General features: G+C 60.3%; 29 non-coding genes and 84 pseudogenes across 29 annotated transcripts; all 113 read right to left on the bottom strand.

The window, feature by feature from the left end:
* Positions 1-3: 3 nt before the first annotated feature.
* Positions 4-121, bottom strand: LOC137549649 (5S ribosomal RNA; annotated as a pseudogene).
* Positions 122-205: 84 nt separating this feature from the next.
* On the bottom strand, positions 206-323 carry LOC137552060 (5S ribosomal RNA; annotated as a pseudogene).
* Positions 324-407: 84 nt separating this feature from the next.
* Positions 408-525, bottom strand: LOC137550389 (5S ribosomal RNA; annotated as a pseudogene).
* An 84-nt stretch (positions 526-609) lies between these two features.
* LOC137552615 (5S ribosomal RNA) lies at positions 610-727 on the bottom strand (annotated as a pseudogene).
* An 84-nt stretch (positions 728-811) lies between these two features.
* LOC137550392 (5S ribosomal RNA) lies at positions 812-929 on the bottom strand (annotated as a pseudogene).
* Positions 930-1013: 84 nt separating this feature from the next.
* On the bottom strand, positions 1014-1131 carry LOC137550831 (5S ribosomal RNA; annotated as a pseudogene).
* Positions 1132-1215: 84 nt separating this feature from the next.
* On the bottom strand, positions 1216-1333 carry LOC137551255 (5S ribosomal RNA; annotated as a pseudogene).
* An 84-nt stretch (positions 1334-1417) lies between these two features.
* LOC137550393 (5S ribosomal RNA) lies at positions 1418-1535 on the bottom strand (annotated as a pseudogene).
* An 84-nt stretch (positions 1536-1619) lies between these two features.
* On the bottom strand, positions 1620-1737 carry LOC137553081 (5S ribosomal RNA; annotated as a pseudogene).
* Positions 1738-1821: 84 nt separating this feature from the next.
* LOC137554194 (5S ribosomal RNA) lies at positions 1822-1939 on the bottom strand (annotated as a pseudogene).
* Positions 1940-2023: 84 nt separating this feature from the next.
* Positions 2024-2141, bottom strand: LOC137552319 (5S ribosomal RNA; annotated as a pseudogene).
* An 84-nt stretch (positions 2142-2225) lies between these two features.
* Positions 2226-2343, bottom strand: LOC137549522 (5S ribosomal RNA; annotated as a pseudogene).
* An 84-nt stretch (positions 2344-2427) lies between these two features.
* Positions 2428-2545, bottom strand: LOC137551771 (5S ribosomal RNA; annotated as a pseudogene).
* An 84-nt stretch (positions 2546-2629) lies between these two features.
* LOC137552340 (5S ribosomal RNA) lies at positions 2630-2747 on the bottom strand (annotated as a pseudogene).
* An 84-nt stretch (positions 2748-2831) lies between these two features.
* Positions 2832-2949, bottom strand: LOC137550394 (5S ribosomal RNA; annotated as a pseudogene).
* An 82-nt stretch (positions 2950-3031) lies between these two features.
* Positions 3032-3150, bottom strand: LOC137557819 (5S ribosomal RNA; annotated as a pseudogene).
* An 83-nt stretch (positions 3151-3233) lies between these two features.
* LOC137555953 (5S ribosomal RNA) lies at positions 3234-3352 on the bottom strand. Its single transcript, XR_011028617.1, has one exon. It is a non-coding gene; the product is annotated as a 5S ribosomal RNA (ribosomal RNA).
* An 83-nt stretch (positions 3353-3435) lies between these two features.
* Positions 3436-3554, bottom strand: LOC137548931 (5S ribosomal RNA; annotated as a pseudogene).
* An 83-nt stretch (positions 3555-3637) lies between these two features.
* LOC137547918 (5S ribosomal RNA) lies at positions 3638-3756 on the bottom strand (annotated as a pseudogene).
* Positions 3757-3839: 83 nt separating this feature from the next.
* Positions 3840-3958, bottom strand: LOC137557431 (5S ribosomal RNA; annotated as a pseudogene).
* Positions 3959-4041: 83 nt separating this feature from the next.
* Positions 4042-4160, bottom strand: LOC137548815 (5S ribosomal RNA; annotated as a pseudogene).
* Positions 4161-4243: 83 nt separating this feature from the next.
* Positions 4244-4362, bottom strand: LOC137549982 (5S ribosomal RNA; annotated as a pseudogene).
* Positions 4363-4445: 83 nt separating this feature from the next.
* LOC137550171 (5S ribosomal RNA) lies at positions 4446-4564 on the bottom strand. The gene has a single exon (XR_011026894.1). It is a non-coding gene; the product is annotated as a 5S ribosomal RNA (ribosomal RNA).
* Positions 4565-4647: 83 nt separating this feature from the next.
* On the bottom strand, positions 4648-4766 carry LOC137550960 (5S ribosomal RNA; annotated as a pseudogene).
* Positions 4767-4849: 83 nt separating this feature from the next.
* On the bottom strand, positions 4850-4968 carry LOC137558400 (5S ribosomal RNA; annotated as a pseudogene).
* Positions 4969-5051: 83 nt separating this feature from the next.
* On the bottom strand, positions 5052-5170 carry LOC137557432 (5S ribosomal RNA; annotated as a pseudogene).
* An 83-nt stretch (positions 5171-5253) lies between these two features.
* LOC137555955 (5S ribosomal RNA) lies at positions 5254-5372 on the bottom strand. Its single transcript, XR_011028619.1, has one exon. It is a non-coding gene; the product is annotated as a 5S ribosomal RNA (ribosomal RNA).
* Positions 5373-5455: 83 nt separating this feature from the next.
* LOC137558091 (5S ribosomal RNA) lies at positions 5456-5574 on the bottom strand (annotated as a pseudogene).
* Positions 5575-5657: 83 nt separating this feature from the next.
* On the bottom strand, positions 5658-5776 carry LOC137555956 (5S ribosomal RNA). Its single transcript, XR_011028620.1, has one exon. It is a non-coding gene; the product is annotated as a 5S ribosomal RNA (ribosomal RNA).
* Positions 5777-5859: 83 nt separating this feature from the next.
* On the bottom strand, positions 5860-5978 carry LOC137555957 (5S ribosomal RNA). Its single transcript, XR_011028621.1, has one exon. It is a non-coding gene; the product is annotated as a 5S ribosomal RNA (ribosomal RNA).
* An 83-nt stretch (positions 5979-6061) lies between these two features.
* LOC137548074 (5S ribosomal RNA) lies at positions 6062-6180 on the bottom strand (annotated as a pseudogene).
* Positions 6181-6263: 83 nt separating this feature from the next.
* Positions 6264-6382, bottom strand: LOC137555958 (5S ribosomal RNA). The gene has a single exon (XR_011028622.1). It is a non-coding gene; the product is annotated as a 5S ribosomal RNA (ribosomal RNA).
* Positions 6383-6466: 84 nt separating this feature from the next.
* Positions 6467-6584, bottom strand: LOC137550861 (5S ribosomal RNA; annotated as a pseudogene).
* Positions 6585-6668: 84 nt separating this feature from the next.
* On the bottom strand, positions 6669-6786 carry LOC137553231 (5S ribosomal RNA; annotated as a pseudogene).
* An 83-nt stretch (positions 6787-6869) lies between these two features.
* LOC137558111 (5S ribosomal RNA) lies at positions 6870-6988 on the bottom strand (annotated as a pseudogene).
* An 82-nt stretch (positions 6989-7070) lies between these two features.
* LOC137557820 (5S ribosomal RNA) lies at positions 7071-7189 on the bottom strand (annotated as a pseudogene).
* An 83-nt stretch (positions 7190-7272) lies between these two features.
* On the bottom strand, positions 7273-7391 carry LOC137555959 (5S ribosomal RNA). Its single transcript, XR_011028623.1, has one exon. It is a non-coding gene; the product is annotated as a 5S ribosomal RNA (ribosomal RNA).
* Positions 7392-7474: 83 nt separating this feature from the next.
* Positions 7475-7593, bottom strand: LOC137551805 (5S ribosomal RNA; annotated as a pseudogene).
* An 83-nt stretch (positions 7594-7676) lies between these two features.
* LOC137559301 (5S ribosomal RNA) lies at positions 7677-7795 on the bottom strand (annotated as a pseudogene).
* Positions 7796-7878: 83 nt separating this feature from the next.
* On the bottom strand, positions 7879-7997 carry LOC137557433 (5S ribosomal RNA; annotated as a pseudogene).
* Positions 7998-8080: 83 nt separating this feature from the next.
* LOC137558092 (5S ribosomal RNA) lies at positions 8081-8199 on the bottom strand (annotated as a pseudogene).
* An 83-nt stretch (positions 8200-8282) lies between these two features.
* Positions 8283-8401, bottom strand: LOC137548582 (5S ribosomal RNA; annotated as a pseudogene).
* Positions 8402-8484: 83 nt separating this feature from the next.
* Positions 8485-8603, bottom strand: LOC137547968 (5S ribosomal RNA; annotated as a pseudogene).
* An 83-nt stretch (positions 8604-8686) lies between these two features.
* On the bottom strand, positions 8687-8805 carry LOC137550182 (5S ribosomal RNA). Its single transcript, XR_011026895.1, has one exon. It is a non-coding gene; the product is annotated as a 5S ribosomal RNA (ribosomal RNA).
* Positions 8806-8888: 83 nt separating this feature from the next.
* On the bottom strand, positions 8889-9007 carry LOC137550920 (5S ribosomal RNA; annotated as a pseudogene).
* An 83-nt stretch (positions 9008-9090) lies between these two features.
* LOC137550599 (5S ribosomal RNA) lies at positions 9091-9209 on the bottom strand (annotated as a pseudogene).
* An 83-nt stretch (positions 9210-9292) lies between these two features.
* On the bottom strand, positions 9293-9411 carry LOC137557205 (5S ribosomal RNA; annotated as a pseudogene).
* An 83-nt stretch (positions 9412-9494) lies between these two features.
* On the bottom strand, positions 9495-9613 carry LOC137548495 (5S ribosomal RNA; annotated as a pseudogene).
* Positions 9614-9696: 83 nt separating this feature from the next.
* LOC137555960 (5S ribosomal RNA) lies at positions 9697-9815 on the bottom strand. Its single transcript, XR_011028624.1, has one exon. It is a non-coding gene; the product is annotated as a 5S ribosomal RNA (ribosomal RNA).
* Positions 9816-9898: 83 nt separating this feature from the next.
* LOC137555961 (5S ribosomal RNA) lies at positions 9899-10017 on the bottom strand. The gene has a single exon (XR_011028625.1). It is a non-coding gene; the product is annotated as a 5S ribosomal RNA (ribosomal RNA).
* An 83-nt stretch (positions 10018-10100) lies between these two features.
* On the bottom strand, positions 10101-10219 carry LOC137548371 (5S ribosomal RNA; annotated as a pseudogene).
* Positions 10220-10302: 83 nt separating this feature from the next.
* LOC137548896 (5S ribosomal RNA) lies at positions 10303-10421 on the bottom strand (annotated as a pseudogene).
* Positions 10422-10518: 97 nt separating this feature from the next.
* Positions 10519-10637, bottom strand: LOC137548444 (5S ribosomal RNA; annotated as a pseudogene).
* An 83-nt stretch (positions 10638-10720) lies between these two features.
* Positions 10721-10839, bottom strand: LOC137558401 (5S ribosomal RNA; annotated as a pseudogene).
* Positions 10840-10922: 83 nt separating this feature from the next.
* On the bottom strand, positions 10923-11041 carry LOC137552636 (5S ribosomal RNA; annotated as a pseudogene).
* An 83-nt stretch (positions 11042-11124) lies between these two features.
* On the bottom strand, positions 11125-11243 carry LOC137549825 (5S ribosomal RNA). The gene has a single exon (XR_011026858.1). It is a non-coding gene; the product is annotated as a 5S ribosomal RNA (ribosomal RNA).
* An 83-nt stretch (positions 11244-11326) lies between these two features.
* LOC137558841 (5S ribosomal RNA) lies at positions 11327-11445 on the bottom strand (annotated as a pseudogene).
* An 83-nt stretch (positions 11446-11528) lies between these two features.
* On the bottom strand, positions 11529-11647 carry LOC137559164 (5S ribosomal RNA; annotated as a pseudogene).
* Positions 11648-11731: 84 nt separating this feature from the next.
* LOC137559302 (5S ribosomal RNA) lies at positions 11732-11850 on the bottom strand (annotated as a pseudogene).
* Positions 11851-11933: 83 nt separating this feature from the next.
* LOC137556847 (5S ribosomal RNA) lies at positions 11934-12052 on the bottom strand. Its single transcript, XR_011029485.1, has one exon. It is a non-coding gene; the product is annotated as a 5S ribosomal RNA (ribosomal RNA).
* Positions 12053-12135: 83 nt separating this feature from the next.
* LOC137549803 (5S ribosomal RNA) lies at positions 12136-12254 on the bottom strand (annotated as a pseudogene).
* An 83-nt stretch (positions 12255-12337) lies between these two features.
* LOC137548583 (5S ribosomal RNA) lies at positions 12338-12456 on the bottom strand (annotated as a pseudogene).
* Positions 12457-12539: 83 nt separating this feature from the next.
* On the bottom strand, positions 12540-12658 carry LOC137547969 (5S ribosomal RNA; annotated as a pseudogene).
* An 83-nt stretch (positions 12659-12741) lies between these two features.
* On the bottom strand, positions 12742-12860 carry LOC137550195 (5S ribosomal RNA). Its single transcript, XR_011026896.1, has one exon. It is a non-coding gene; the product is annotated as a 5S ribosomal RNA (ribosomal RNA).
* Positions 12861-12943: 83 nt separating this feature from the next.
* LOC137548932 (5S ribosomal RNA) lies at positions 12944-13062 on the bottom strand (annotated as a pseudogene).
* An 83-nt stretch (positions 13063-13145) lies between these two features.
* LOC137557206 (5S ribosomal RNA) lies at positions 13146-13264 on the bottom strand (annotated as a pseudogene).
* An 83-nt stretch (positions 13265-13347) lies between these two features.
* On the bottom strand, positions 13348-13466 carry LOC137555962 (5S ribosomal RNA). The gene has a single exon (XR_011028626.1). It is a non-coding gene; the product is annotated as a 5S ribosomal RNA (ribosomal RNA).
* An 84-nt stretch (positions 13467-13550) lies between these two features.
* LOC137555963 (5S ribosomal RNA) lies at positions 13551-13669 on the bottom strand. The gene has a single exon (XR_011028627.1). It is a non-coding gene; the product is annotated as a 5S ribosomal RNA (ribosomal RNA).
* An 83-nt stretch (positions 13670-13752) lies between these two features.
* Positions 13753-13871, bottom strand: LOC137555964 (5S ribosomal RNA). Its single transcript, XR_011028628.1, has one exon. It is a non-coding gene; the product is annotated as a 5S ribosomal RNA (ribosomal RNA).
* An 83-nt stretch (positions 13872-13954) lies between these two features.
* LOC137550206 (5S ribosomal RNA) lies at positions 13955-14073 on the bottom strand. Its single transcript, XR_011026897.1, has one exon. It is a non-coding gene; the product is annotated as a 5S ribosomal RNA (ribosomal RNA).
* Positions 14074-14156: 83 nt separating this feature from the next.
* Positions 14157-14275, bottom strand: LOC137550853 (5S ribosomal RNA; annotated as a pseudogene).
* Positions 14276-14358: 83 nt separating this feature from the next.
* LOC137555966 (5S ribosomal RNA) lies at positions 14359-14477 on the bottom strand. The gene has a single exon (XR_011028630.1). It is a non-coding gene; the product is annotated as a 5S ribosomal RNA (ribosomal RNA).
* Positions 14478-14560: 83 nt separating this feature from the next.
* Positions 14561-14679, bottom strand: LOC137557208 (5S ribosomal RNA; annotated as a pseudogene).
* Positions 14680-14762: 83 nt separating this feature from the next.
* LOC137558270 (5S ribosomal RNA) lies at positions 14763-14881 on the bottom strand (annotated as a pseudogene).
* Positions 14882-14964: 83 nt separating this feature from the next.
* Positions 14965-15083, bottom strand: LOC137555967 (5S ribosomal RNA). The gene has a single exon (XR_011028631.1). It is a non-coding gene; the product is annotated as a 5S ribosomal RNA (ribosomal RNA).
* Positions 15084-15166: 83 nt separating this feature from the next.
* LOC137552066 (5S ribosomal RNA) lies at positions 15167-15285 on the bottom strand (annotated as a pseudogene).
* An 83-nt stretch (positions 15286-15368) lies between these two features.
* LOC137549837 (5S ribosomal RNA) lies at positions 15369-15487 on the bottom strand. The gene has a single exon (XR_011026859.1). It is a non-coding gene; the product is annotated as a 5S ribosomal RNA (ribosomal RNA).
* An 83-nt stretch (positions 15488-15570) lies between these two features.
* Positions 15571-15689, bottom strand: LOC137555968 (5S ribosomal RNA). Its single transcript, XR_011028632.1, has one exon. It is a non-coding gene; the product is annotated as a 5S ribosomal RNA (ribosomal RNA).
* An 83-nt stretch (positions 15690-15772) lies between these two features.
* On the bottom strand, positions 15773-15891 carry LOC137558093 (5S ribosomal RNA; annotated as a pseudogene).
* An 83-nt stretch (positions 15892-15974) lies between these two features.
* LOC137548445 (5S ribosomal RNA) lies at positions 15975-16093 on the bottom strand (annotated as a pseudogene).
* An 84-nt stretch (positions 16094-16177) lies between these two features.
* LOC137558404 (5S ribosomal RNA) lies at positions 16178-16296 on the bottom strand (annotated as a pseudogene).
* Positions 16297-16379: 83 nt separating this feature from the next.
* LOC137551393 (5S ribosomal RNA) lies at positions 16380-16498 on the bottom strand (annotated as a pseudogene).
* An 84-nt stretch (positions 16499-16582) lies between these two features.
* Positions 16583-16701, bottom strand: LOC137555969 (5S ribosomal RNA). Its single transcript, XR_011028633.1, has one exon. It is a non-coding gene; the product is annotated as a 5S ribosomal RNA (ribosomal RNA).
* Positions 16702-16784: 83 nt separating this feature from the next.
* Positions 16785-16903, bottom strand: LOC137557434 (5S ribosomal RNA; annotated as a pseudogene).
* Positions 16904-16986: 83 nt separating this feature from the next.
* Positions 16987-17105, bottom strand: LOC137555970 (5S ribosomal RNA). Its single transcript, XR_011028634.1, has one exon. It is a non-coding gene; the product is annotated as a 5S ribosomal RNA (ribosomal RNA).
* An 83-nt stretch (positions 17106-17188) lies between these two features.
* Positions 17189-17307, bottom strand: LOC137548956 (5S ribosomal RNA; annotated as a pseudogene).
* Positions 17308-17390: 83 nt separating this feature from the next.
* On the bottom strand, positions 17391-17509 carry LOC137556703 (5S ribosomal RNA). Its single transcript, XR_011029342.1, has one exon. It is a non-coding gene; the product is annotated as a 5S ribosomal RNA (ribosomal RNA).
* An 83-nt stretch (positions 17510-17592) lies between these two features.
* On the bottom strand, positions 17593-17711 carry LOC137558842 (5S ribosomal RNA; annotated as a pseudogene).
* Positions 17712-17794: 83 nt separating this feature from the next.
* LOC137558735 (5S ribosomal RNA) lies at positions 17795-17913 on the bottom strand (annotated as a pseudogene).
* An 83-nt stretch (positions 17914-17996) lies between these two features.
* LOC137558351 (5S ribosomal RNA) lies at positions 17997-18115 on the bottom strand (annotated as a pseudogene).
* An 83-nt stretch (positions 18116-18198) lies between these two features.
* Positions 18199-18317, bottom strand: LOC137547818 (5S ribosomal RNA; annotated as a pseudogene).
* Positions 18318-18400: 83 nt separating this feature from the next.
* Positions 18401-18519, bottom strand: LOC137559314 (5S ribosomal RNA; annotated as a pseudogene).
* Positions 18520-18603: 84 nt separating this feature from the next.
* Positions 18604-18722, bottom strand: LOC137559019 (5S ribosomal RNA; annotated as a pseudogene).
* An 83-nt stretch (positions 18723-18805) lies between these two features.
* LOC137558879 (5S ribosomal RNA) lies at positions 18806-18924 on the bottom strand (annotated as a pseudogene).
* Positions 18925-19005: 81 nt separating this feature from the next.
* Positions 19006-19124, bottom strand: LOC137555971 (5S ribosomal RNA). The gene has a single exon (XR_011028635.1). It is a non-coding gene; the product is annotated as a 5S ribosomal RNA (ribosomal RNA).
* Positions 19125-19207: 83 nt separating this feature from the next.
* Positions 19208-19326, bottom strand: LOC137547822 (5S ribosomal RNA; annotated as a pseudogene).
* An 83-nt stretch (positions 19327-19409) lies between these two features.
* LOC137549779 (5S ribosomal RNA) lies at positions 19410-19528 on the bottom strand (annotated as a pseudogene).
* Positions 19529-19611: 83 nt separating this feature from the next.
* Positions 19612-19730, bottom strand: LOC137558738 (5S ribosomal RNA; annotated as a pseudogene).
* An 83-nt stretch (positions 19731-19813) lies between these two features.
* On the bottom strand, positions 19814-19932 carry LOC137558843 (5S ribosomal RNA; annotated as a pseudogene).
* Positions 19933-20015: 83 nt separating this feature from the next.
* Positions 20016-20134, bottom strand: LOC137549349 (5S ribosomal RNA; annotated as a pseudogene).
* Positions 20135-20217: 83 nt separating this feature from the next.
* Positions 20218-20336, bottom strand: LOC137552651 (5S ribosomal RNA; annotated as a pseudogene).
* Positions 20337-20419: 83 nt separating this feature from the next.
* Positions 20420-20538, bottom strand: LOC137555972 (5S ribosomal RNA). The gene has a single exon (XR_011028636.1). It is a non-coding gene; the product is annotated as a 5S ribosomal RNA (ribosomal RNA).
* Positions 20539-20620: 82 nt separating this feature from the next.
* On the bottom strand, positions 20621-20739 carry LOC137557821 (5S ribosomal RNA; annotated as a pseudogene).
* An 83-nt stretch (positions 20740-20822) lies between these two features.
* Positions 20823-20941, bottom strand: LOC137551093 (5S ribosomal RNA; annotated as a pseudogene).
* An 83-nt stretch (positions 20942-21024) lies between these two features.
* On the bottom strand, positions 21025-21143 carry LOC137558683 (5S ribosomal RNA; annotated as a pseudogene).
* An 83-nt stretch (positions 21144-21226) lies between these two features.
* LOC137555973 (5S ribosomal RNA) lies at positions 21227-21345 on the bottom strand. Its single transcript, XR_011028637.1, has one exon. It is a non-coding gene; the product is annotated as a 5S ribosomal RNA (ribosomal RNA).
* An 83-nt stretch (positions 21346-21428) lies between these two features.
* LOC137558211 (5S ribosomal RNA) lies at positions 21429-21547 on the bottom strand (annotated as a pseudogene).
* Positions 21548-21630: 83 nt separating this feature from the next.
* Positions 21631-21749, bottom strand: LOC137558898 (5S ribosomal RNA; annotated as a pseudogene).
* Positions 21750-21832: 83 nt separating this feature from the next.
* LOC137548137 (5S ribosomal RNA) lies at positions 21833-21951 on the bottom strand (annotated as a pseudogene).
* An 83-nt stretch (positions 21952-22034) lies between these two features.
* Positions 22035-22153, bottom strand: LOC137557911 (5S ribosomal RNA; annotated as a pseudogene).
* A 275-nt stretch (positions 22154-22428) lies between these two features.
* Positions 22429-22547, bottom strand: LOC137555974 (5S ribosomal RNA). The gene has a single exon (XR_011028638.1). It is a non-coding gene; the product is annotated as a 5S ribosomal RNA (ribosomal RNA).
* Positions 22548-22631: 84 nt separating this feature from the next.
* LOC137547685 (5S ribosomal RNA) lies at positions 22632-22750 on the bottom strand (annotated as a pseudogene).
* Positions 22751-22833: 83 nt separating this feature from the next.
* On the bottom strand, positions 22834-22952 carry LOC137555975 (5S ribosomal RNA). Its single transcript, XR_011028639.1, has one exon. It is a non-coding gene; the product is annotated as a 5S ribosomal RNA (ribosomal RNA).
* Between the last annotated feature and the right edge of the window lie 142 nt (positions 22953-23094).

Raw genomic sequence — 23094 nt, forward strand, 5'->3', positions numbered from 1 at the left:
AACGCCTGCAGCACCTGGGGTTCACAGCCGGTCTCCCATGCAGCTACTAACCAGGCCTTAAGCCGCTTAGCTTCCGCGATCTGACGAGAGCGGGCGCTTTCGGCTTAGTGTGGCCGCAGGCAAACTCCAAGGCGCCGTTTCGGCGCCTTGAAGGTGAGGCTTCCCACGCGTGCTCATAGCCATTGGGCCTCAAACCCAAAAAAACGCCTGCAGTACCTGGGGTTCACAGCCGGTCTCCCATGCAGCTACTAACCAGGCCTGAAGCCGCTTAGCTTCCGCGATCTGACGAGAGCGGGCGCTTTCGGCTTAGTGTGGCTGCAGGCAAACTCCAAGGCGCCGTTTCGGCGCCTTGAAGGTGAGGCTTCCCACGCGTGCTCATAGCCATTGGGCCTCAAACCCAAAAAAACGCCTGCAGCACCTGGGGTTCACAGCCGGTCTCCCATGCAGCTACTAACCAGGCCTGAAGCCGCTTAGCTTCCGCGATCTGACGAGAGCGGGCGCTTTCGGCTTAGTGTGGCCGCAGGCAAACTCCAAGTCGCCGTTTCGGCGCCTTGAAGGTGAGGCTTCCCACGCGTGCTCATAGCCATTGGGCCTCAAACCCAAAAAAACGCCTGCAGCACCTGGGGTTCACAGCCGGTCTCCCATGCAGCTACTAACCAGGCCTGCAGCCGCTTAGCTTCCGCGATCTGACGAGAGCGGGCGCTTTCGGCTTAGTGTGGCCACAGGCAAACTCCAAGGCGCCGTTTCGGCGCCTTGAAGGTGAGGCTTCCCACGCGTGCTCATAGCCATTGGGCCTCAAACCCAAAAAAACGCCTGCAGCACCTGGGGTTCACAGCCGGTCTCCCATGCAGCTACTAACCAGGCCTGAAGCCGCTTAGCTTCCGCGATCTGACGAGAGCGGGCGCTTTCGGCTTAGTGTGGCCGCAGGCAAACTCCAAGGCGCCGTTTCGGCGCCTTGAAGGTGAGGCTTCCCACGCGTGCTCATAGCCATTGGGCCTCAAACCCAAAAAAACACCTGCAGCACCTGGGGTTCACAGCCGGTCTCCCATGCAGCTACTAACCAGGCCTGAAGCCGCTTAGCTTCCGCGATCTGACGAGAGCGGGCGCTTTCGGCTTAGTGTGGCCGCAGGCAAACTCCAAGGCGCCGTTTCGGCGCCTTGAAGGTGAGGCTTCCCACGAGTGCTCATAGCCATTGGGCCTCAAACCCAAAAAAACTCCTGCAGCACCTGGGGTTCACAGCCGGTCTCCCATGCAGCTACTAACCAGGCCTGAAGCCGCTTAGCTTCCGCGATCTGACGAGAGCGGGCGCTTTCGGCTTAGTGTGGCCGCAGGCAAACTCCAAGGCGCCGTTTCGGCGCCTTGAAGGTGAGGCTTCCCACGCGTGCTCATAGCCATTGGGCCTCAAACCCAAAAAAACGCCTGCAGCACCTGGGGTTCACAGCCGGTCTCCCATGCAGCTACTAACCAGGCCTGAAGCCGCTTAGCTTCCGCGATCTGACGAGAGCGGGCGCTTTCGGCTTAGTGTGGCCGCAGGCAAACTCCAAGGCGCCGTTTCGGCGCCTTGAAGGTGAGGCTTCCCACGCGTGCTCATAGCCATTGGGCCTCAAACCCAAAAAAACGCCTGCAGCACCTGGGGTTCACAGCCGGTCTCCCATGCAGCTACTAACCAGGCCTGAAGCCGCTTAGCTTCCGCGATCTGACGAGAGCGGGCGCTTTCGGCTTAGTGTGGCCTCAGGCAAACTACAAGGCGCCGTTTCGGCGCCTTGAAGGTGAGGCTTCCCACGCGTGCTCATAGCCATTGGGCCTCAAACCCAAAAAAACGCCTGCAGCACCTGGGGTTCACAGCCGGTCTCCAATGCAGCTACTAACCAGGCCTGAAACCGCTTAGCTTCCGCGATCTGACGAGAGCAGGCGCTTTCGGCTTAGTGTGGCCGCAGGCAAACTCCAAGGCGCCGTTTCGGCGCCTTGAAGGTGAGGCTTCCCACGCGTGCTCATAGCCATTGGGCCTCAAACCCAAAAAAACGCCTGCAGCACCTGGGGTTCACAGCCGGTCTCCCATGCAGCTACTAACCAGGCCTGAAGCCGCTTAGCTTCCACGATCTGACGAGAGCGGGCGCTTCCGGCTTAGTGTGGCCGCAGGCAAACTCCAAGGCGCCGTTTCGGCGCCTTGAAGGTGAGGCTTCCCACGCGTGCTCATAGCCATTGGGCCTCAAACCCAAAAAAACGCCTGCAGCACCTGGGGTTCACAGCCGGTCTCCCATGCAGCTACTAACCAGGCCTGAAGCCGCTTAGCTTCCGCGATCTGACGAGAGCGGGCGCTTTCGGCTTAGTGTGGCCGCAGGTAAAGTCCAAGGCGCCGTTTCGGCGCCTTGAAGGTGAGGCTTCCCACGCGTGCTCATAGCCATTGGGCCTCAAACCCAAAAAAACTGCTGCAGCACCTGGGGTTCACAGCCGGTCTCCCATGCAGCTACTAACCAGGCCTGAAGCCGCTTAGCTTCCGCGATCTGACGAGAGCGGGCGCTGTCGGCTTAGTGTGGCCGCAGGCAAACTCCAAGGCGCCGTTTCGGCGCCTTGAAGGTGAGGCTTCCCACGCGTGCTCATAGCCATTGGGCCTCAAACCCAAAAAAACGGCTGCAGCACCTGGGGTTCACAACCGGTCTCCCATGCAGCTACTAACCAGGCCTGAAGCCGCTTAGCTTCCACGATCTGACGAGAGCGGGCGCTTTCGGCTTAGTGTGGCCGCAGGCAAACTCCAAGGCGCCGTTTCGGCGCCTTGAAGGTGAGGCTTCCCACGCGTGCTCATAGCCATTGGGCCTCAAACCCAAAAAAACGCCTGCAGCACCTGGGGTTCACAGCCGGTCTCCCATGCAGCTACTAACCAGGCCTGAAGCCGCTTAGCTTCCGCGATCTGACGAGAGCGGGCGCTTTCGGCTTAGTGTGGCCGCAGGCAAACTACAAGGCGCCGTTTCGGCGCCTTGAAGGTGAGGCTTCCCACGCGTGCTCATAGCCATTGGGCCTCAAACCCAAAAAACGCCTGCAGCACCTGGGGTTCACAGCCGGTCTCCCATGCAGCTACTAACCAGGCCTGAAGCCGCTTAGCTTCCGCGATCTGACGAGAGCAGGCGCTTTCGGCTTAGTGTGGCCGCAGGCAAACTCCAAGGCGCCGTTTCGGCGCCTTGAAGGTGAGGCTTCCCACGCGTGCTCATAGCCATTGGGCCTCAAACCCAAAAAAACGCCTGCAGCACCTGGGGTTCACAGCCGGTCTCCCATGCAGCTACTAACCAGGCCTGAAGCCGCTTAGCTTCCGCGATCTGACGAGAGCGGGCGCTTTCGGCTTAGTGTGGCCGCAGGCAAACTCCAAGGCGCCGTTTCGGCGCCTTGAAGGTGAGGCTTCCCACGCGTGCTCATAGCCATTGGGCCTCAAACCCAAAAAAACGCCTGCAGCACCTGGGGTTCACAGCCGGTCTCCCATGCAGCTACTAACCAGGCCTGAAGCCGCTTAGCTTCCGCGATCTGACGAGAGCGGGCGCTTTCGGCTTAGTGTGGGCACAGGCAAACTCCAAGGCGCCGTTTCGGCGCCTTGAAGGTGAGGCTTCCCACGCGTGCTCATAGCCATTGGGCCTCAAACCCAAAAAAACGCCTGCAGCACCTGGGGTTCACAGCCGGTCTCCTATGTAGCTACTAACCAGGCCTGAAGCCGCTTAGCTTCCGCGATCTGACGAGAGCGGGCGCTTTCGGCTTAGTGTGGCCGCAGGCAAACTCCAAGGCGCCGCTTCGGCGCCTTGAAGGTGAGGCTTCCCACGCGTGCTCATAGCCATTGGGCCTCAAACCCAAAAAAACACCTGCAGCACCTGGGGTTCACAGCCGGTCTCCCATGCAGCTACTAACCAGGCCTGAAGCCGCTTAGCTTCCGCGATCTGACGAGAGCGGGCGCTTTCGGCTTAGTGTGGCCGCAGGCAAACTCCAAGGCGCCGTTTCGGCGCCTTGAAGGTGAGGCTTCCCACGCGTGCTCATAGCCATTGGGCCTCAAACCCCCAAAAACGCCTGCAGCACCTGGGGTTCACAGCCGGTATCCCATGCAGCTACTAACCAGGCCTGAAGCCACTTAGCTTCCGCGATCTGACGAGAGCGGGCGCTTTCGGCTTAGTGTGGCCACAGGCAAACTCCAAGGCGCCGTTTCGGCGCCTTGAAGGTGAGGCTTCCCACGCGTGCTCATAGCCATTGGGCCTCAAACCCAAAAAAACGCCTGCAGCACCTGGGGTTCACAGCCGGTCTCCCATGCAGCTACTAACCAGGTCTGAAGCCGCTTAGCTTCCGCAATCTGACGAGAGCAGGCGCTTTCGGCTTAGTGTGGCCGCAGGCAAACTCCAAGGCGCCGTTTCGGCGCCTTGAAGGTGAGGCTTCCCACGCGTGCTCATAGCCATTGGGCCTCAAACCCAAAAAAACGCCTGCAGCACCTGGGGTTCACAGCCGGTCTCCCATGCAGCTACTAATCAGGCCTAAAGCCGCTTAGCTTCCGCGATCTGACGAGAGCGGGCGCTTTCGGCTTAGTGTGGCCGCAGGCAAACTCCAAGGCGCCGTTTCGGCGCCTTGAAGGTGAGGCTTCCCACGCGTGCTCATAGCCATTGGGCCTCAAACCCAAAAAAATGCCTGCAGCACCTGGGGTTCACAGCCGGTCTCCCATGCAGCTACTAACCAGGCCTGAAGCCGCTTAGCTTCCACGATCTGACGAGAGCGGGCGCTTTCGGCTTAGTGTGGGCACAGGCAAACTCCAAGGCGCCGTTTCGGCGCCTTGAAGGTGAGGCTTCCCACGCGTGCTCATAGCCATTGGGCCTCAAACCCAAAAAAACGCCTGCAGCACCTGGGGTTCACAGCCAGTCTCCCATGCAGCTACTAACCAGGCCTGAAGCCGCTTAGCTTCCGCGATCTGACGAGAGCGGGCGCTTTCGGCTTAGTGTGGCCGCAGGCAAACTCCAAGGCGCCGTTTCGGCTCCTTGAAGGTGAGGCTTCCCACGCGTGCTCATAGCCATTGGGCCTCAAACCCAAAAAAACACCTGCAGCACCTGGGGTTCACAGCCGGTCTCCCATGCAGCTACTAACCAGGCCTGAAGCCGCTTAGCTTCCGCGATCTGACGAGAGCGGGCGCTTTCGGCTTAGTGTGGCCGCAGGCAAACTCCAAGGCGCCGTTTCGGCGCCTTGAAGGTGAGGCTTCCCACGCGTGCTCATAGCCATTGGGCCTCAAACCCCAAAAAACGCCTGCAGCACCTGGGGTTCACAGCCGGTCTCCCATGCAGCTACTAACCAGGCCTGAAGCCGCTTAGCTTCCGCGATCTGACGAGAGCGGGCGCTTTCGGCTTAGTGTGGCCGCAGGCAAACTCCAAGGCGCCGTTTCGGCGCCTTGAAGGTGAGGCTTTCCATGCGTGCTCATAGCCATTGGGCCTCAAACCCAAAAAAACGCCTGCAGCACCTGGGGTTCACAGCCGGTCTCCCATGCAGCTACTAACCAGGCCTGAAGCCACTTAGCTTCCGCGATCTGACGAGAGCGGGCGCTTTCGGCTTAGTGTGGCCGCAGGCAAACTCCAAGGCGCCGTTTCGGCGCCTTGAAGGTGAGGCTTCCCACGCGTGCTCATAGCCATTGGGCCTCAATCCCAAAAAAACGCCTGCAGCACCTGGGGTTCACAGCCGGTCTCCCATGCAGCTACTAACCAGGCCTGAAGCCGCTTAGCTTCCGCGATCTGACGAGAGCGGGCGCTTTCGGCTTAGTGTGGCCGCAGGCAAACTCCAAGGCGCCGTTTCGGCGCCTTGAAGGTGAGGCTTCCCACGCGTGCTGATAGCCATTGGGCCTCAAACCCAAAAAAACGCCTGCAGCACCTGGGGTTCACAGCCGGTCTCCCATGCAGCTACTAACCAGGCCTGAAGCCGCTTAGCTTCCGCGATCTGACGAGAGCGGGCGCTTTCGGCTTAGTGTGGCCGCAGGCAAACTCCAAGGCGCCGTTTCGGCGCCTTGAAGGTGAGGCTTCCCACGCGTGCTCATAGCCATTGGGCCTCAAACCCAAAAAAACGCCTGCAGCACCTGGCGTTCACAGCCGGTCTCCCATGCAGCTACTAACCAGGCCTGAAGCCGCTTAGCTTCCACGATCTGACGAGAGCGGGCGCTTACGGCTTAGTGTGGCCGCAGGCAAACTCCAAGGCGCCGTTTCGGCGCCTTGAAGGTGAGGCTTCCCACGCGTGCTCATAGCCATTGGGCCTCAAACCCAAAAAAACGCCTGCAGCACCTGGGGTTCACAGCCGGTCTCCCATGCAGCTACTAACCAGGCCTGAAGCCGCTTAGCTTCCGCGATCTGACGAGAGCGGGCGCTTTCGGCTTAGTGTGGCCGCAGGCAAACTCCAAGGCGCCGTTTCGGCGCCTTGAAGGTGAGGCTTCCCACGCGTGCTCATAGCCATTGGGCCTCAAACCCAAAAAAACTGCTGCAGCACCTGGGGTTCACAGCCGGTCTCCCATGCAGCTACTAACCAGGCCTGAAGCCGCTTAGCTTCCGCGATCTGACGAGAGCGGGCGCTTTCGGCTTAGTGTGGCCGCAGGCAAACTCCAAGGCGCCGTTTCGGCGCCTTGAAGGTGAGGCTTCCCACGCGTGCTCATAGCCATTGGGCCTCAAACCCAAAAAAACGGCTGCAGCACCTGGGGTTCACAACCGGTCTCCCATGCAGCTACTAACCAGGCCTGAAGCCGCTTAGCTTCCACGATCTGACGAGAGCAGGCGCTTTCGGCTTAGTGTGGCCGCAGGCAAACTCCAAGGCGCCGTTTCGGCGCCTTGAAGGTGAGGCTTCCCACGCGTGCTCATAGCCATTGGGCCTCAAACCCAAAAAAACGCCTGCAGCACCTGTGGTTCACAGCCGGTCTCCCATGCAGCTACTAACCAGGCCTGAAGCCGCTTAGCTTCCGCGATCTGACGAGAGCGGGCGCTTTCGGCTTAGTGTGGCCGCAGGCAAACTACAAGGCGCCGTTTCGGCGCCTTGAAGGTGAGGCTTCCCACGCGTGCTCATAGCCATTGGGCCTCAAACCCAAAAAACGCCTGCAGCACCTGGGGTTCACAGCCGGTCTCCCATGCAGCTACTAACCAGGCCTGAAGCCGCTTAGCTTCCGCGATCTGACGAGAGCAGGCGCTTTCGGCTTAGTGTGGCCGCAGGCAAACTCCAAGGCGCCGTTTCGGCGCCTTGAAGGTGAGGCTTCCCACGCGTGCTCATAGCCATTGGGCCTCAAACCCAAAAAAACGCCTGCAGCACCTGGGGTTCACAGCCGGTCTCCCATGCAGCTACTAACCAGGCCTGAAGCCGCTTAGCTTCCGCGATCTGACGAGAGCGGGCGCTTTCGGCTTAGTGTGGCCGCAGGCTAACTCCAAGGCGCCGTTTCGGCGCCTTGAAGGTGAGGCTTCCCACGCGTGCTCATAGCCATTGGGCCTCAAACCCAAAAAAACGCCTGCAGCACTTGGGGTTCACAGCCGGTCTCCCATGCAGCTACTAACCAGGCCTGAAGCCGCTTAGCTTCCGCGATCTGACGAGAGCGGGCGCTTTCGGCTTAGTGTGGGCACAGGCAAACTCCAAGGCGCCGTTTCGGCGCCTTGAAGGTGAGGCTTCCCACGCGTGCTCATAGCCATTGGGCCTCAAACCCAAAAAAACGCCTGCAGCACCTGGGGTTCACAGCCGGTCTCCTATGCAGCTACTAACCAGGCCTGAAGCCGCTTAGCTTCCGCGATCTGACGAGAGCGGGCGCTTTCGGCTTAGTGTGGCCGCAGGCAAACTCCAAGGCGCCGTTTCGGCGCCTTGAAGGTGAGGCTTCCCACGCGTGCTCATAGCCATTGGGCCTCAAACCCAAAAAAACACCTGCAGCACCTGGGGTTCACAGCCGGTCTCCCATGCAGCTACTAACCAGGCCTGAAGCCGCTTAGCTTCCGCGATCTGACGAGAGCGGGCGCTTTCGGCTTAGTGTGGCCGCAGGCAAACTCCAAGGCGCCGTTTCGGCGCCTTGAAGGTGAGGCTTCCCACGCGTGCTCATAGCCATTGGGCCTCAAACCCCAAAAAACGCCTGCAGCACCTGGGGTTCACAGCCGGTCTCCCATGCAGCTACTAACCAGGCCTGAAGCCACTTAGCTTCCGCGATCTGACGAGAGCGGGCGCTTTCGGCTTAGTGTGGCCGCAGGCAAACTCCAAGGCGCCGTTTCGGCGCCTTGAAGGTGAGGCTTCCCACGCGTGCTCATAGCCATTGGGCCTCAAACCCAAAAAAACGCCTGCAGCACCTGGGGTTCACAGCCGGTCTCCCATGCAGCTACTAACCAGGCCTGAAGCCGCTTAGCTTCCGCAATCTGACGAGAGCAGGCGCTTTCGGCTTAGTGTGGCCGCAGGCAAACTCCAAGGCGCCGTTTCGGCGCCTTGAAGGTGAGGCTTCCCACGCGTGCTCATAGCCATTGGGCCTCAAACCCAAAAAAACACCTGCAGCACCTGGGGTTCACAGCCAGTCTCCCATGCAGCTACTAACCAGGCCTGAAGCCGCTTAGCTTCCGCGATCTGACGAGAGCGGGCGCTTTCGGCTTAGTGTGGCCGCAGGCAAACTCCAAGGCGCCGTTTCGGCGCCTTGAAGGTGAGGCTTCCCACGCGTGCTCATAGCCATTGGGCCTCAAACCCAAAAAAACGCCTGCAGCACCTGGGGTTCACAGCCGGTCTCCCATGCAGCTACTAATCAGGCCTAAAGCCGCTTAGCTTCCGCGATCTGACGAGAGCGGGCGCTTTCGGCTTAGTGTGGCCGCAGGCAAACTCCAAGGCGCCGTTTCGGCGCCTTGAAGGTGAGGCTTCCCACGCGTGCTCATAGCCATTGGGCCTCAAACCCAAAAAAACGCCTGCAGCACCTGGGGTTCACAGCCGGTCTCCCATGCAGCTACTAACCAGGCCTGAAGCCGCTTAGCTTCCGCGATCTGACGAGAGCGGGCGCTTTCGGCTTAGAGTGGGCACAGGCAAACTCCAAGGCGCCGTTTCGGCGCCTTGAAGGTGAGGCTTCCCACGCGTGCTCATAGCCATTGGGCCTCAAACCCAAAAAAACACCTGCAGCACCTGGGGTTCACAGCCGGTCTCCCATGCAGCTACTAACCAGGCCTGAAGCCGCTTAGCTTCCGCGATCTGACGAGAGCGGGCGCTTTCGGCTTAGTGTGGGCACAGGCAAACTCCAAGGCGCCGTTTCGGCTCCTTGAAGGTGAGGCTTCCCACGCGTGCTCATAGCCATTGGGCCTCAAACCCAAAAAAACACCTGCAGCACCTGGGGTTCACAGCCGGTCTCCCATGCAGCTACTAACCAGGCCTGAAGCCGCTTAGCTTCCGCGATCGGACGAGAGCGGGCGCTTTCGGCTTAGTGTGGCTGCAGGCAAACTCCAAGGCGCCGTTTCGGCGCCTTGAAGGTGAGGCTTCCCACGCGTGCTCATAGCCATTGGGCCTCAAACCCCAAAAAACGCCTGCAGCACCTGGGGTTCACAGCCGGTCTCCCATGCAGCTACTAACCAGGCCTGAAGCCGCTTAGCTTCCGCGATCTGACGAGAGCAGGCGCTTTCGGCTTAGTGGGGCCGCAGGCAAACTCCAAGGCGCCGTTTCGGCGCCTTGAAGGTGAGGCTTCCCATGCGTGCTCATAGCCATTGGGCCTCAAACCCAAAAAAACGCCTGCAGCACCTGGGGTTCACAGCCGGTCTCCCATGCAGCTACTAACCAGGCCTGAAGCCGCTTAGCTTCCGCGATCTGACGAGAGCGGGCGCTTTCGGCTTAGTGTGGCCGCAGGCAAACTCCAAGGCGCCGTTTCGGCGCCTTGAAGGTGAGGCTTCCCACGCGTGCTCATAGCCATTGGGCCTCAAACCCAAAAAAACGCCTGCAGCACCTGGGGTTCACAGCCGGTCTCCCATGCAGCTACTAACCAGGCCTGAAGCCGCTTAGCTTCCGCGATCTGACGAGAGCGGGCGCTTTCGGCTTAGTGTGGCCGCAGGCAAACTCCAAGGCGCCGTTTCGGCGCCTTGAAGGTGAGGCTTCCCACGCGTGCTCATAGCCATTGGGCCTCAAACCCAAAAAAACGCCTGCAGCACCTGGAGTTCACAGCCGGTCTCCCATGCAGCTACTAACCAGGCCTGAATCCACTTAGCTTCCGCGATCTGACGAGAGCGGGCGCTTTCGGCTTAGTGTGGCCGCAGGCAAACTCCAAGGCGCCGTTTCGGCGCCTTGAAGGTGAGGCTTCCCACGCGTGCTCATAGCCATTGGGCCTCAAACCCAAAAAAACGCCTGCAGCACCTGGGGTTCACAGCCAGTCTCCCATGCAGCTACTAACCAGGCCTGAAGCCGCTTAGCTTCCACGATCTGACGAGAGCGGGCGCTTTCGGCTTAGTGTGGCCGCAGGCAAACTCCAAAGCGCCGTTTCGGCGCCTTGAAGGTGAGGCTTCCCACGCGTGGCTTCCCACGCGTGCTCATAGCCATTGGGCCTCAAACCCAAAAAAACGCCTGCAGCACCTGGGGTTCACAGCCGGTCTCCCATGCAGCTACTAACCAGGCCTGAAGCCGCTTAGCTTCCGCAATCTGACGAGAGCGGGCGCTTTCGGCTTAGTGTTGCCGCAGGCAAACTCCAAGGCGCCGTTTCGGCGCCTTGAAGGTGAGGCTTCCCACGCGTGCTCATAGCCATTGGGCCTCAAACCCAAAAAAACGCCTGCAGCACCTGGGGTTCACAGCCAGTCTCCCATGCAGCTACTAACCAGGCCTGAAGCCGCTTAGCTTCCGCGATCTGACGAGAGCGGGCGCTTTCGGCTTAGTGTGGCCGCAGGCAAACTCTAAAGCGCCGTTTCGGCGCCTTGAAGGTGAGGCTTCCCATGCGTGCTCATAGCCATTGGGCCTCAAACCCAAAAAAACACCTGCAGCACCTGGGGTTCACAGCCGGTCTCCCATGCAGCTACTAACCAGGCCTGAAGCTGCTTAGCTTCCGCGACCTGACGAGAGCGGGCGCTTTCGGCTTAGTGTGGCCACTGGCAAACTCCAAGGCGCCGTTTCGGCGCCTTGAAGGTGAGGCTTCCCACGCGTGCTCATAGCCATTGGGCCTCAAACCCAAAAAAACGCCTGCAGCACCTGGAGTTCACAGCCGGTCTCCCATGCAGCTACTAACCAGGCCTGAAGCCGCTTAGCTTCCGCGATCTGACGAGAGCGGGCGCTTTCGGCTTAGTGTGGCCGCAGGCAAACTCCAAGCCGCCGTTTCGGCGCCTTGAAGGTGAGGCTTCCCACGCGTGCTCATAGCCATTGGGCCTCAAACCCAAAAAAACGCCTGCAGCACCTGGGGTTCACAGCCGGTCTCCCATGCAGCTACTAACCAGGCCTGAAGCCGCTTAGCTTCCGCAATCTGACGAGAGCGGGCGCTTTCGGCTTAGTGTGGCCGCAGGCAAACTCCAAGGCGCCGTTTCGGCGCCTTGAAGGTGAGGCTTCCCACGCGTGCTCATAGCCATTGGGCCTCAAACCCAAAAAAACGCCTGCAGCACCTGGGGTTCACAGCCGGTCTCCCATGCAGCTACTAACCAGGCCTGAAGCCGCTTAGCTTCCGCGATCTGACGAGAGCGGGCGCTTTCGGCTTAGTGTGGCCGCAGGGAAACTCCAAGTCGCCGTTTCGGCGCCTTGAAGGTGAGGCTTCCCACGCGTGCTCATAGCCATTGGGCCTCAAACCCAAAAAAAACGCCTGCAGCACCTGGGGTTCACAGCCGGTCTCCTATGCAGCTACTAACCAGGCCTGAAGCCGCTTAGCTTCCGCGATCTGACGAGAGCGGGCGCTTTCGGCTTAGTGTGGCCGCAGGCAAACTCCAAGGCGCCGTTTCGGCGCCTTGAAGGTGAGGCTTCCCACGCGTGCTCATAGCCATTGGGCCTCAAACCCAAAAAAACACCTGCAGCACCTGGGGTTCACAGCCGGTCTCCCATGCAGCTACTAACCAGGCCTTAAGCCGCTTAGCTTCCGCGATCTGACGAGAGCGGGCGCTTTCGGCTTAGTGTGGCCGCAGGCAAACTCCAAGGCGCCGTTTCGGCGCCTTGAAGGTGAGGCTTCCCACGCGTGCTCATAGCCATTGGGCCTCAAACCCCAAAAAACGCCTGCAGCACCTGGGGTTCACAGCCGGTCTCCCATGCAGCTACTAACCAGGCCTGAAGCCACTTAGCTTCCGCGATCTGACGAGAGTGGGCGCTTCCGGCTTAGTGTGGCCGCAGGCAAACTCCAAGGCGCCGTTTCGGCGCCTTGAAGGTGAGGCTTCCCACGCGTGCTCATAGCCATTGGGCCTCAAACCCAAAAAAACGCCTGCAGCACCTGGGGTTCACAGCCGGTCTCCCATGCAGCTACTAACCAGGCCTGAAGCCGCTTAGCTTCCGCAATCTGACGAGAGCAGGCGCTTTCGGCTTAGTGTGGCCGCAGGCAAACTCCAAGGCGCCGTTTCGGCGCCTTGAAGGTGAGGCTTCCCACGCGTGCTCATAGCCATTGGGCCTCAAACCCAAAAAAACACCTGCAGCACCTGGGGTTCACAGCCAGTCTCCCATGCAGCTACTAACCAGGCCTGAAGCCGCTTAGCTTCCGCGATCTGACGAGAGCGGGCGCTTTCGGCTTAGTGTGGCCGCAGGCAAACTCCAAGGCGCCGTTTCGGCGCCTTGAAGGTGAGGCTTCCCACGCGTGCTCATAGCCATTGGGCCTCAAACCCAAAAAAACGCCTGCAGCACCTGGGGTTCACAGCCGGTCTCCCATGCAGCTACTAATCAGGCCTAAAGCCGCTTAGCTTCCGCGATCTGACGAGAGCGGGCGCTTTCGGCTTAGTGTGGCCGCAGGCAAACTCCAAGGCGCCGTTTCGGCGCCTTGAAGGTGAGGCTTCCCACGCGTGCTCATAGCCATTGGGCCTCAAACCCAAAAAAACGCCTGCAGCACCTGGGGTTCACAGCCGGTCTCCCATGCAGCTACTAACCAGGCCTGAAGCCGCTTAGCTTCCGCGATCTGACGAGAGCGGGCGCTTTCGGCTTAGTGTGGGCACAGGCAAACTCCAAGGCGCCGTTTCGGCGCCTTGAAGGTGAGGCTTCCCACGCGTGCTCATAGCCATTGGGCCTCAAACCCAAAAAAACACCTGCAGCACCTGGGGTTCACAGCCGGTCTCCCATGCAGCTACTAACCAGGCCTGAAGCCGCTTAGCTTCCGCGATCGGACGAGAGCGGGCGCTTTCGGCTTAGTGTGGCTGCAGGCAAACTCCAAGGCGCCGTTTCGGCGCCTTGAAGGTGAGGCTTCCCACGCGTGCTCATAGCCATTGGGCCTCAAACCCCAAAAAACGCCTGCAGCACCTGGGGTTCACAGCCGGTCTCCCATGCAGCTACTAACCAGGCCTGAAGCCGCTTAGCTTCCGCGATCTGACGAGAGCGGGCGCTTTCGGCTTAGTGTGGCCGCAGGCAAACTCCAAGGCGCCGTTTCGGCGCCTTGAAGGTGAGGCTTCCCATGCGTGCTCATAGCCATTGGGCCTCAAACCCAAAAAAAACGCCTGCAGCACCTGGGGTTCACAGCCGGTCTCCCATGCAGCTACTAACCAGGCCTGAAGCCGCTTAGCTTCCGCGATCTGACGAGAGCGGGCGCTTTCGGCTTAGTGTGGCCGCAGGCAAACTCCAAGGCGCCGTTTCGGCGCCTTGAAGGTGAGGCTTCCCACGCGTGCTCATAGCCATTGGGCCTCAAACCCAAAAAAACGCCTGCAGCACCTGGGGTTCACAGCCGGTCTCCCATGCAGCTACTAACCAGGCCTGAAGCCGCTTAGCTTCCGCGATCTGACGAGAGCGGGCGCTTTCGGCTTAGTGTGGCCGCAGGCAAACTCCAAGGCGCCGTTTCGGCGCCTTGAAGGTGAGGCTTCCCACGCGTGCTCATAGCCATTGGGCCTCAAACCCAAAAAAACGCCTGCAGCACCTGGGGTTCACAGCCGGTCTCCCATGCAGCTACTAATCAGGCCTAAAGCCGCTTAGCTTCCGCGATCTGACGAGAGCGGGCGCTTTCGGCTTAGTGTGGCCGCAGGCAAACTCCAAGGCGCCGTTTCGGCGCCTTGAAGGTGAGGCTTCCCACGCGTGCTCATAGCCATTGGGCCTCAAACCCAAAAAAACGCCTGCAGCACCTGGGGTTCACAGCCGGTCTCCCATGCAGCTACTAAACAGGCCTGAAGCCGCTTAGCTTCCGCGATCTGACGAGAGCGGGCGCTTTCGGCTTAGTGTGGGCACAGGCAAACTCCAAGGCGCCGTTTCGGCGCCTTGAAGGTGAGGCTTCCCACGCGTGCTCATAGCCATTGGGCCTCAAACCCAAAAAAACGCCTGCAGCACCTGGGGTTCACAGCCGGTCTCCCATGCAGCTACTAACCAGGCCTGAAGCCGCTTAGCTTCCGCGATCTGACGAGAGCGGGCGCTTTCGGCTTAGTGTGGCCGCAGGCAAACTCCAAGGCGCCGTTTCGGCTCCTTGAAGGTGAGGCTTCCCACGCGTGCTCATAGCCATTGGGCCTCAAACCCAAAAAAACACCTGCAGCACCTGGGGTTCACAGCCGGTCTCCCATGCAGCTACTAACCAGGCCTGAAGCCGCTTAGCTTCCGCGATCGGACGAGAGCGGGCGCTTTCGGCTTAGTGTGGCTGCAGGCAAACTCCAAGGCGCCGTTTCGGCGCCTTGAAGGTGAGGCTTCCCACGCGTGCTCATAGCCATTGGGCCTCAAACCCCAAAAAACGCCTGCAGCACCTGGGGTTCACAGCCGGTCTCCCATGCAGCTACTAACCAGGCCTGAAGCCGCTTAGCTTCCGCGATCTGACGAGAGCGGGCGCTTTCGGCTTAGTGCGGCCGCAGGCAAACTCCAAGGCGCCGTTTCGGCGCCTTGAAGGTGAGGCTTCCCATGCGTGCTCATAGCCATTGGGCCTCAAACCCAAAAAAACGCCTGCAGCACCTGGGGTTCACAGCCGGTCTCCCATGCAGCTACTAACCAGGCCTGAAGCCGCTTAGCTTCCGCGATCTGACGAGAGCGGGCGCTTTCGGCTTAGTGTGGCCGCAGGCAAACTCCAAGGCGCCGTTTCGGCGCCTTGAAGGTGAGGCTTCCCACGCGTGCTCATAGCCATTGGGCCTCAAACCCAAAAAAACGCCTGCAGCACCTGGGGTTCACAGCCGGTCTCCCATGCAGCTACTAACCAGGCCTGAAGCCGCTTAGCTTCCGCGATCTGACGAGAGCGGGCACTTTCGGCTTAGTGTGTGCGCAGGCAAACTCCAAGGCGCCGTTTCGGCGCCTTGAAGGTGAGGCTTCCCACGCGTGCTCATAGCCATTGGGCCTCAAACCCAAAAAAACGCCTGCAGCACCTGGAGTTCACAGCCGGTCTCCCATGCAGCTACTAACCAGGCCTGAAGCCGCTTAGCTTCCGCGATCTGACGAGAGCGGGCGCTTTCGGCTTAGTGTGGCCGCAGGCAAACTCCAAGGCGCCGTTTCGGCTCCTTGAAGGTGAGGCTTCCCACGCGTGCTCATAGCCATTGGGCCTCAAACCCAAAAAAACGCCTGCAGCACCTGGGGTTCACAGCCGGTCTCCCATGCAGCTACTAACCAGGCCTGAAGCCGCTTAGCTTCCGCGATCTGACGAGAGCGGGCGCTTTCGGCTTAGTGTGGCCGCAGGCAAACTCCAAGGCGCCGTTTCGGCGCCTTGAAGGTGAGGCTTCCCACGCGTGCTCATAGCCATTGGGCCTCAAACCCAAAAAAACGCCTGCAGCACCTGGGGTTCACAGCCGGTCTCCCATGCAGCTACTAACCAGGCCTGAAGCCACTTAGCTTCCGCGATCTGACGAGAGCGGGCGCTTTCGGCTTAGTGTGGCCGCAGGCAAACTCCAAGGCGCCGTTTCGGCGCCTTGAAGGTGAGGCTTCCCACGCGTGCTCATAGCCATTGGGCCTCAAACCCAAAAAAACGCCTGCAGCACCTGGGGTTCACAGCCGGTCTCCCATGCAGCTACTAACCAGGCCTGAAGCCGCTTAGCTTCCGCAATCTGACGAGAGCGGGCGCTTTCGGCTTAGTGTTGCCGCAGGCAAACTCCAAGGCGCCGTTTCGGCGCCTTGAAGGTGAGGCTTCCCACGCGTGCTCATAGCCATTGGGCCTCAAACCCAAAAAAAACGCCTGCAGCACCTGGGGTTCACAGCCAGTCTCCCATGCAGCTACTAACCAGGCCTGAAGCCGCTTAGCTTCCGCGATCTGACGAGAGCGGGCGCTTTCGGCTTAGTGTGGCCGCAGGCAAACTCTAAAGCGCCGTTTCGGCGCCTTGAAGGTGAGGCTTCCCACGCGTGCTCATAGCCATTGGGCCTCAAACCCAAAAAAACACCTGCAGCACCTGGGGTTCACAGCCGGTCTCCCATGCAGCTACTAACCAGGCCTGAAGCTGCTTAGCTTCCGCGACCTGACGAGAGCGGGCGCTTTCGGCTTAGTGTGGCCACAGGCAAACTCCAAGGCGCCGTTTCGGCGCCTTGAAGGTGAGGCTTCCCACGCGTGCTCATAGCCATTGGGCCTCAAACCCAAAAAAAACGCCTGCAGCACCTGGGGTTCACAGCCGGTCTCCCATGCAGCTACTAACCAGGCCTGAAGCCGCTTAGCTTCCGCGATCTGACGAGAGCGGGCGCTTTCGGCTTAGTGTGGCCGCAGGCAAACTCCAAGCCGCCGTTTCGGCGCCTTGAAGGTGAGGCTTCCCACGCGTGCTCATAGCCATTGGGCCTCAAACCCAAAAAAACACCTGCAGCACCTGGGGTTCACAGCCGGTCTCCCATGCAGCTACTAACCAGGCCTGAAGCCGCTTAGCTTCCGCGATCTGACGAGAGCGGGCGCTTTCGGCTTAGTGTGGCCGCAGGCAAACTCCAAGGCGCCGTTTCGGCGCCTTGAAGGTGAGGCTTCCCACGCGTGCTCATAGCCATTGGGCCTCAAACCCAAAAAAACGCCTGCAGCACCTGGGGTTCACAGCCGGTCTCCCATGCAGCTACTAACCAGGCCTGAAGCCGCTTAGCTTCCGCGATCTGACGAGAGCGGGCGCTTTCGGCTTAGTGTGGCCGCAGGCAAACTCCAAGGCGCCGTTTCGGCGCCTTGAAGGTGAGGCTTCCCACGCGTGCTCATAGCCATTGGGCCTCAAACCCAAAAAAACGCCTGCAGCACCTGGGGTTCACAGCCGGTCTCCCATGCAGCTACTAACCAGGCCTGAAGCCGCTTAGCTTCCGCGATCTGACGAGAGAGGGCGCTTTCGGCTTAGTGTGGCCGCAGGCAAACTCCAAGGCGCCGTTTCGGCGCCTTGAAGGTAAGGCTTCCCACGCGTGCTCATAGCCATTGGGTCTCAAACCCAAAAAAACGCCTGCAGCACCTGGGGTTCACAGCCGGTCTCCCATGCAGCTACTAATCAGGCCTGAAGCCGCTTAGCTTCCGCGATCTGACGAGAGCGGGCGCTTTCGGCTTAGTGTGGCCGCAGGCAAACTCCTAGGCGCCGTTTTGGCGCCTTGAAGGTGAGGCTTCCCACGCGTGCTCATAGCCATTGGGCCTCAAACCCAAAAAAACGCCTGCAGCACCTGGGGTTCACAGCCGGTCTCCCATGCAGCTACTAACCAGGCCTGAAGCCGCTTAGCTTCCGCAATCTGACGAGAGCGGGCGCTTTCGGCTTAGTGTGGCCGCAGGCAAACTTCAAGGCGCCGTTTCGGCGCCTTGAAGGTGAGGCTTCCCACGCGTGCTCATAGCCATTGGGCCTCAAACCCAAAAAAACGCCTGCAGCACCTGGGGTTCACAGCCGGTCTCCCATGCAGCTACTAACCAGGCCTTAAGCCGCTTAGCTTCCGCGATCTGACGAGAGCGGGCGCTTTCGGCTTTGTGTGGCCGCAGGCAAACTCCAAGGCGCCGTTTCGGCGCCTTGAAGGTGAGGCTTCCCACGCGTGCTCATAGCCATTGGGCCTCAAACCCAAAAAAACGCCTGCAGTACCTGGGGTTCACAGCCGGTCTCCCATGCAGCTACTAACCAGGCCTGAAGCCGCTTAGCTTCCGCGATCTGACGAGAGCGGGCGCTTTCGGCTTAGTGTGGCTGCAGGCAAACTCCAAGGCGCCGTTTCGGCGCCTTGAAGGTGAGGCTTCCCACGCGTGCTCATAGCCATTGGGCCTCAAACCCAAAAAAACGCCTGCACCACCTGGGGTTCACAGCCGGTCTCCCATGCAGCTACTAACCAGGCCTGAAGCCGCTTAGCTTCCGCGATCTGACGAGAGCGGGCGCTTTCGGCTTAGTGTGGCCGCAGGCAAACTCCAAGTCGCCGTTTCGGCGCCTTGAAGGTGAGGCTTCCCACGCGTGCTCATAGCCATTGGGCCTCAAACCCAAAAAAACGCCTGCAGCACCTGGGGTTCACAGCCGGTCTCCCATGCAGCTACTAACCAGGCCTGCAGCCGCTTAGCTTCCGCGATCTGACGAGAGCGGGCGCTTTCGGCTTAGTGTGGCCACAGGCAAACTCCAAGGCGCCGTTTCGGCGCCTTGAAGGTGAGGCTTCCCACGCGTGCTCATAGCCATTGGGCCTCAAACCCAAAAAAAACGCCTGCAGCACCTGGGGTTCACAGCCGGTCTCCCATGCAGCTACTAACCAGGCCTGAAGCTGCTTAGCTTCCGCGATCTGACGAGAGCGGGCGCTTTCGGCTTAGTGTGGCCGCAGGCAAACTCCAAGGCGCCGTTTCGGCGCCTTGAAGGTGAGGCTTCCCACGAGTGCTCATAGCCATTGGGCCTCAAACCCAAAAAAACTCCTGCAGCACCTGGGGTTCACAGCCGGTCTCCCATGCAGCTACTAACCAGGCCTGAAGCCGCTTAGCTTCCGCGATCTGACGAGAGCGGGCGCTTTCGGCTTAGTGTGGCCGCAGGCAATTCAAGGCGCCGTTTCGGCGCCTTGAAGGTGAGGCTTCCCACGCGTGCTCATAGCCATTGGGCCTCAAACCCAAAAAAACGCCTGCAGCACCTGGGGTTCACAGCCGGTCTCCCATGCAGCTACTAACCAGGCCTGAAGCCGCTTAGCTTCCGCGATCTGACGAGAGCGGGCGCTTTCGGCTTAGTGTGGCCGCAGGCAAACTCCAAGGCGCCGTTTCGGCGCCTTGAAGGTGAGGCTTCCCACGCGTGCTCATAGCCATTGGGCCTCAAACCCAAAAAAACGCCTGCAGCACCTGGGGTTCACAGCCGGTCTCCCATGCAGCTACTAACCAGGCCTGAAGCCGCTCAGCTTCCGCGATCTGACGAGAGCGGGCGCTTTCGGCTTAGTGTGGCCGCAGGCAAACTCCAAGGCGCCGTTTCGGCGCCTCGAAGGTGAGGCTTCCCACGCGTGCTCATAGCCATTGGGCCTCAAACCCAAAAAAACGCCTGCAGCACCTGGGGTTCACAGCCGGTCTCCAATGCAGCTACTAACCAGGCCTGAAACCGCTTAGCTTCCGCGATCTGACGAGAGCGGGCGCTTTCGGCTTAGTGTGGCCGCAGGCAAACTCCAAGGCGCCGTTTCGGCGCCTTGAAGGTGAGGCTTCCCACGCGTGCTCATAGCCATTGGGCCTCAAACCCAAAAAAACGCCTGCAGCACCTGGGGTTCACAGCCGGTCTCCCATGCAGCTACTAACCAGGCCTGAAGCCGCTTAGCTTCCACGATCTGACGAGAGCGGGCGCTTCCGGCTTAGTGTGGCCGCAGGCAAACTCCAAGGCGCCGTTTCGGCGCCTTGAAGGTGAGGCTTCCCACGCGTGCTCATAGCCATTGGGCCTCAAACCCAAAAAAACGCCTGCAGCACCTGGGGTTCACAGCCGGTCTCCCATGCAGCTACTAACCAGGCCTGAAGCCGCTTAGCTTCCGCAATCTGACGAGAGCGGGCGCTTTCGGCTTAGTGTGGCCGCAGGCAAACTCCAAGGCGCCGTTTCGGCGCCTTGAAGGTGAGGCTTCCCACGCGTGCTCATAGCCATTGGGCCTCAAACCCAAAAAAACTCCTGCAGCACCTGGGGTTCACAGCCGGTCTCCCATGCAGCTACTAACCAGGCCTGAAGCCGCTTAGCTTCCGCGATCTGACGAGAGCGGGCGCTTTTGGCTTAGTGTGGCCGCAGGCAAACTCCAAGGCGCCGTTTCGGCGCCTTGAAGGTGAGGCTTCCCACGCGTGCTCATAGCCATTGGGCCTCAAACCCAAAAAAACGGCTGCTGCACCTGGGGTTCACAACCGGTCTCCCATGCAGCTACTAACCAGGCCTGAAGCCGCTTAGCTTCCACGATCTGACGAGAGCGGGCGCTTTCGGCTTAGTGTGGCCGCAGGCAAACTCCAAGGCGCCGTTTCGGCGCCTTGAAGGTGAGGCTTCCCACGCGTGCTCATAGCCATTGGGCCTCAAACCCAAAAAAACGCCTGCAGCACCTGGGGTTCACAGCCGGTCTCCCATGCAGCTACTAACCAGGCCTGAAGCCGCTTAGCTTCCGCGATCTGACGAGAGCGGGCGCTTTCGGCTTAGTGTGGCCGCAGGCAAACTACAAGGCGCCGTTTCGGCGCCTTGAAGGTGAGGCTTCCCACGCGTGCTCATAGCCATTGGGCCTCAAACCCAAAAAACGCCTGCAGCACCTGGGGTTCACAGCCGGTCTCCCATGCAGCTACTAACCAGGCCTGAAGCCGCTTAGCTTCCGCGATCTGACGAGAGCAGGCGCTTTCGGCTTAGTGTGGCCGCAGGCAAACTCCAAGGCGCCGTTTCGGCGCCTTGAAGGTGAGGCTTCCCACGCGTGCTCATAGCCATTGGGCCTCAAACCCAAAAAAACGCCTGCAGCACCTGGGGTTCACAGCCGGTCTCCCATGCAGCTACTAACCAGGCCTGAAGCCGCTTAGCTTCCACAATCTGACGAGAGCAGGCGCTTTCGGCTTAGTGTGGCCGCAGGCAAACTCCAAGGCGCCGTTTCGGCGCCTTGAAGGTGAGGCTTCCCACACGTGCTCATAGCCATTGGGCCTCAAACCCAAAAAAACGCCTGCAGCACCTGGGGTTCACAGCCGGTCTCCCATGCAGCTACTAACCAGGCCTGAAGCCGCTTAGCTTCCACGATCTGACGAGAGCGGGCGCTTTCGGCTTAGTGTGGCCGCAGGCAAACTCCAAGGCGCCGTTTCGGCGCCTTGAAGGTGAGGCTTCCCACGCGTGCTCATAGCCATTGGGCCTCAAACCCAAAAAAACGCCTGCAGCACCTGGGGTTCACAGCCGGTCTCCCATGCAGCTACTAACCAGGCCTGAAGCCGCTTAGCTTCCGCGATCTGACGAGAGCGGGCGCTTTCGGCTTAGTGTGGCCGCAGGCAAACTCCAAGGCGCCGTTTCGGCGCCTTGAAGGTGAGGCTTCCCACGCGTGCTCATAGCCATTGGGCCTCAAACCCAAAAAAACGCCTGCAGCACCTGGGGTTCACAGCCGGTCTCCCATGCAGCTACTAACCAGGCCTGAAGCCGCTTAGCTTCCGCGATCTGACGAAAGCGGGCGCTTTCGGCTTAGTGTGGCCGCAGGCAAACTCCGAGGCGCCGTTTCGGCGCCTTGAAGGTGAGGCTTCCCACGCGTGCTCATAGCCATTGGGCCTCAAACCCAAAAAAACGCCTGCAGCACCTGGGGTTCACAGCCGGTCTCCCATGCAGCTACTAACCAGGCCTGAAACCGCTTAGCTTCCGCGATCTGACGAGAGCGGGCGCTTTCAGCTTAGTGTGGCCGCAGGCAAAGTCCAAGGCGCCGTTTCGGCGCCTTGAAGGTGAGGCTTCCCACGCGTGCTCATAGCCATTGGGCCTCAAACCCAAAAAAACGCCTGCAGCACCTGGGGTTCACAGCCGGTCTCCCATGCAGCTACTAACCAGGCCTGAAGCCGCTTAGCTCCCGCGATCTGACGAGAGCAGGCGCTTTCGGCTTAGTGTGGCCGCAGGCAAACTCCAAGGCGCCGTTTCGGCGCCTTGAAGGTGAGGCTTCCCACGCGTGCTCATAGCCATTGGGCCTCAAACCCAAAAAAACGCCTGCAGCACCTGGGGTTCACAGCCGGTCTCCCATGCAGCTACTAACCAGGCCTGAAGCCGCTTAGCTTCCGTGATCTGATGAGAGCGGGCGCTTTCGGCTTAGTGTGGCCGCAGGCAAACTCCGAGGCGCCGTTTCGGCGCCTTGAAGGTGAGGCTTCCCACGCGTGCTCATAGCCATTGGGCCTCAAACCCAAAAAAACGCCTGCAGCACCTGGGGTTCACAGCCGGTCTCCCATGCAGCTACTAACCAGGCCTGAAGCCGCTTAGCTTCCGCGATCTGACGCTTTCGGCTTAGTGTGGCCGCAGGCAAACTCCAAGGCGCCGTTTCGGCGCCTTGAAGGTGAGGCTTCCCACGCGTGCTCATAGCCATTGGGCCTCAAACCCAAAAAAACGCCTGCAGCACCTGGGGTTCACAGCCGGTCTCCCATGCAGCTACTAACCAGGCCTGAAGCCGCTTAGCTTCCGCGATCTGACGAGAGCGGGCGCTTTCGGCTTAGTGTGGCCGCAGGCAAACTCCAAGGCGCCGTTTCGGCGCCTTGAAGGTGAGGCTTCCCACGCGTGCTCATAGCCATTGGGCCTCAAACCCAAAAAAAACGCCTGCAGCACCTGGGGTTCACAGCCGGTCTCCCATGCTGCTACTAACCAGGCCTGAAGCCGCTTAGCTCCCGCGATCTGACGAGAGCAGGCGCTTTCGGCTTAGTGTGGCCGCAGGCAAACTCCAAGGCGCCGTTTCGGCGCCTTGAAGGTGAGGCTTCCCACGCGTGCTCATAGCCATTGGGCCTCAAACCCAAAAAAACGCCTGCAGCACCTGGGGTTCACAGCCGGTCTCCCATGCAGCTACTAACCAGGCCTGAAGCCGCTTAGCTTCCGCGATCTGACGAGAGCGGGCGCTTTCGGCTTAGTGTGGCCGCAGGCAAACTCCGAGGCGCCGTTTCGGCGCCTTGAAGGTGAGGCTTCCCACGCGTGCTCATAGCCATTGGGCCTCAAACCCAAAAAAACGCCTGCAGCACCTGGGGTTCACAGCCGGTCTCCCATGCAGCTACTAACCAGGCCTGAA

Source organism: Hyperolius riggenbachi, chromosome 2 (assembly GCF_040937935.1).
Source record: "Hyperolius riggenbachi isolate aHypRig1 chromosome 2, aHypRig1.pri, whole genome shotgun sequence".
NCBI classification, from domain to species: domain Eukaryota; kingdom Metazoa; phylum Chordata; class Amphibia; order Anura; family Hyperoliidae; genus Hyperolius; species Hyperolius riggenbachi.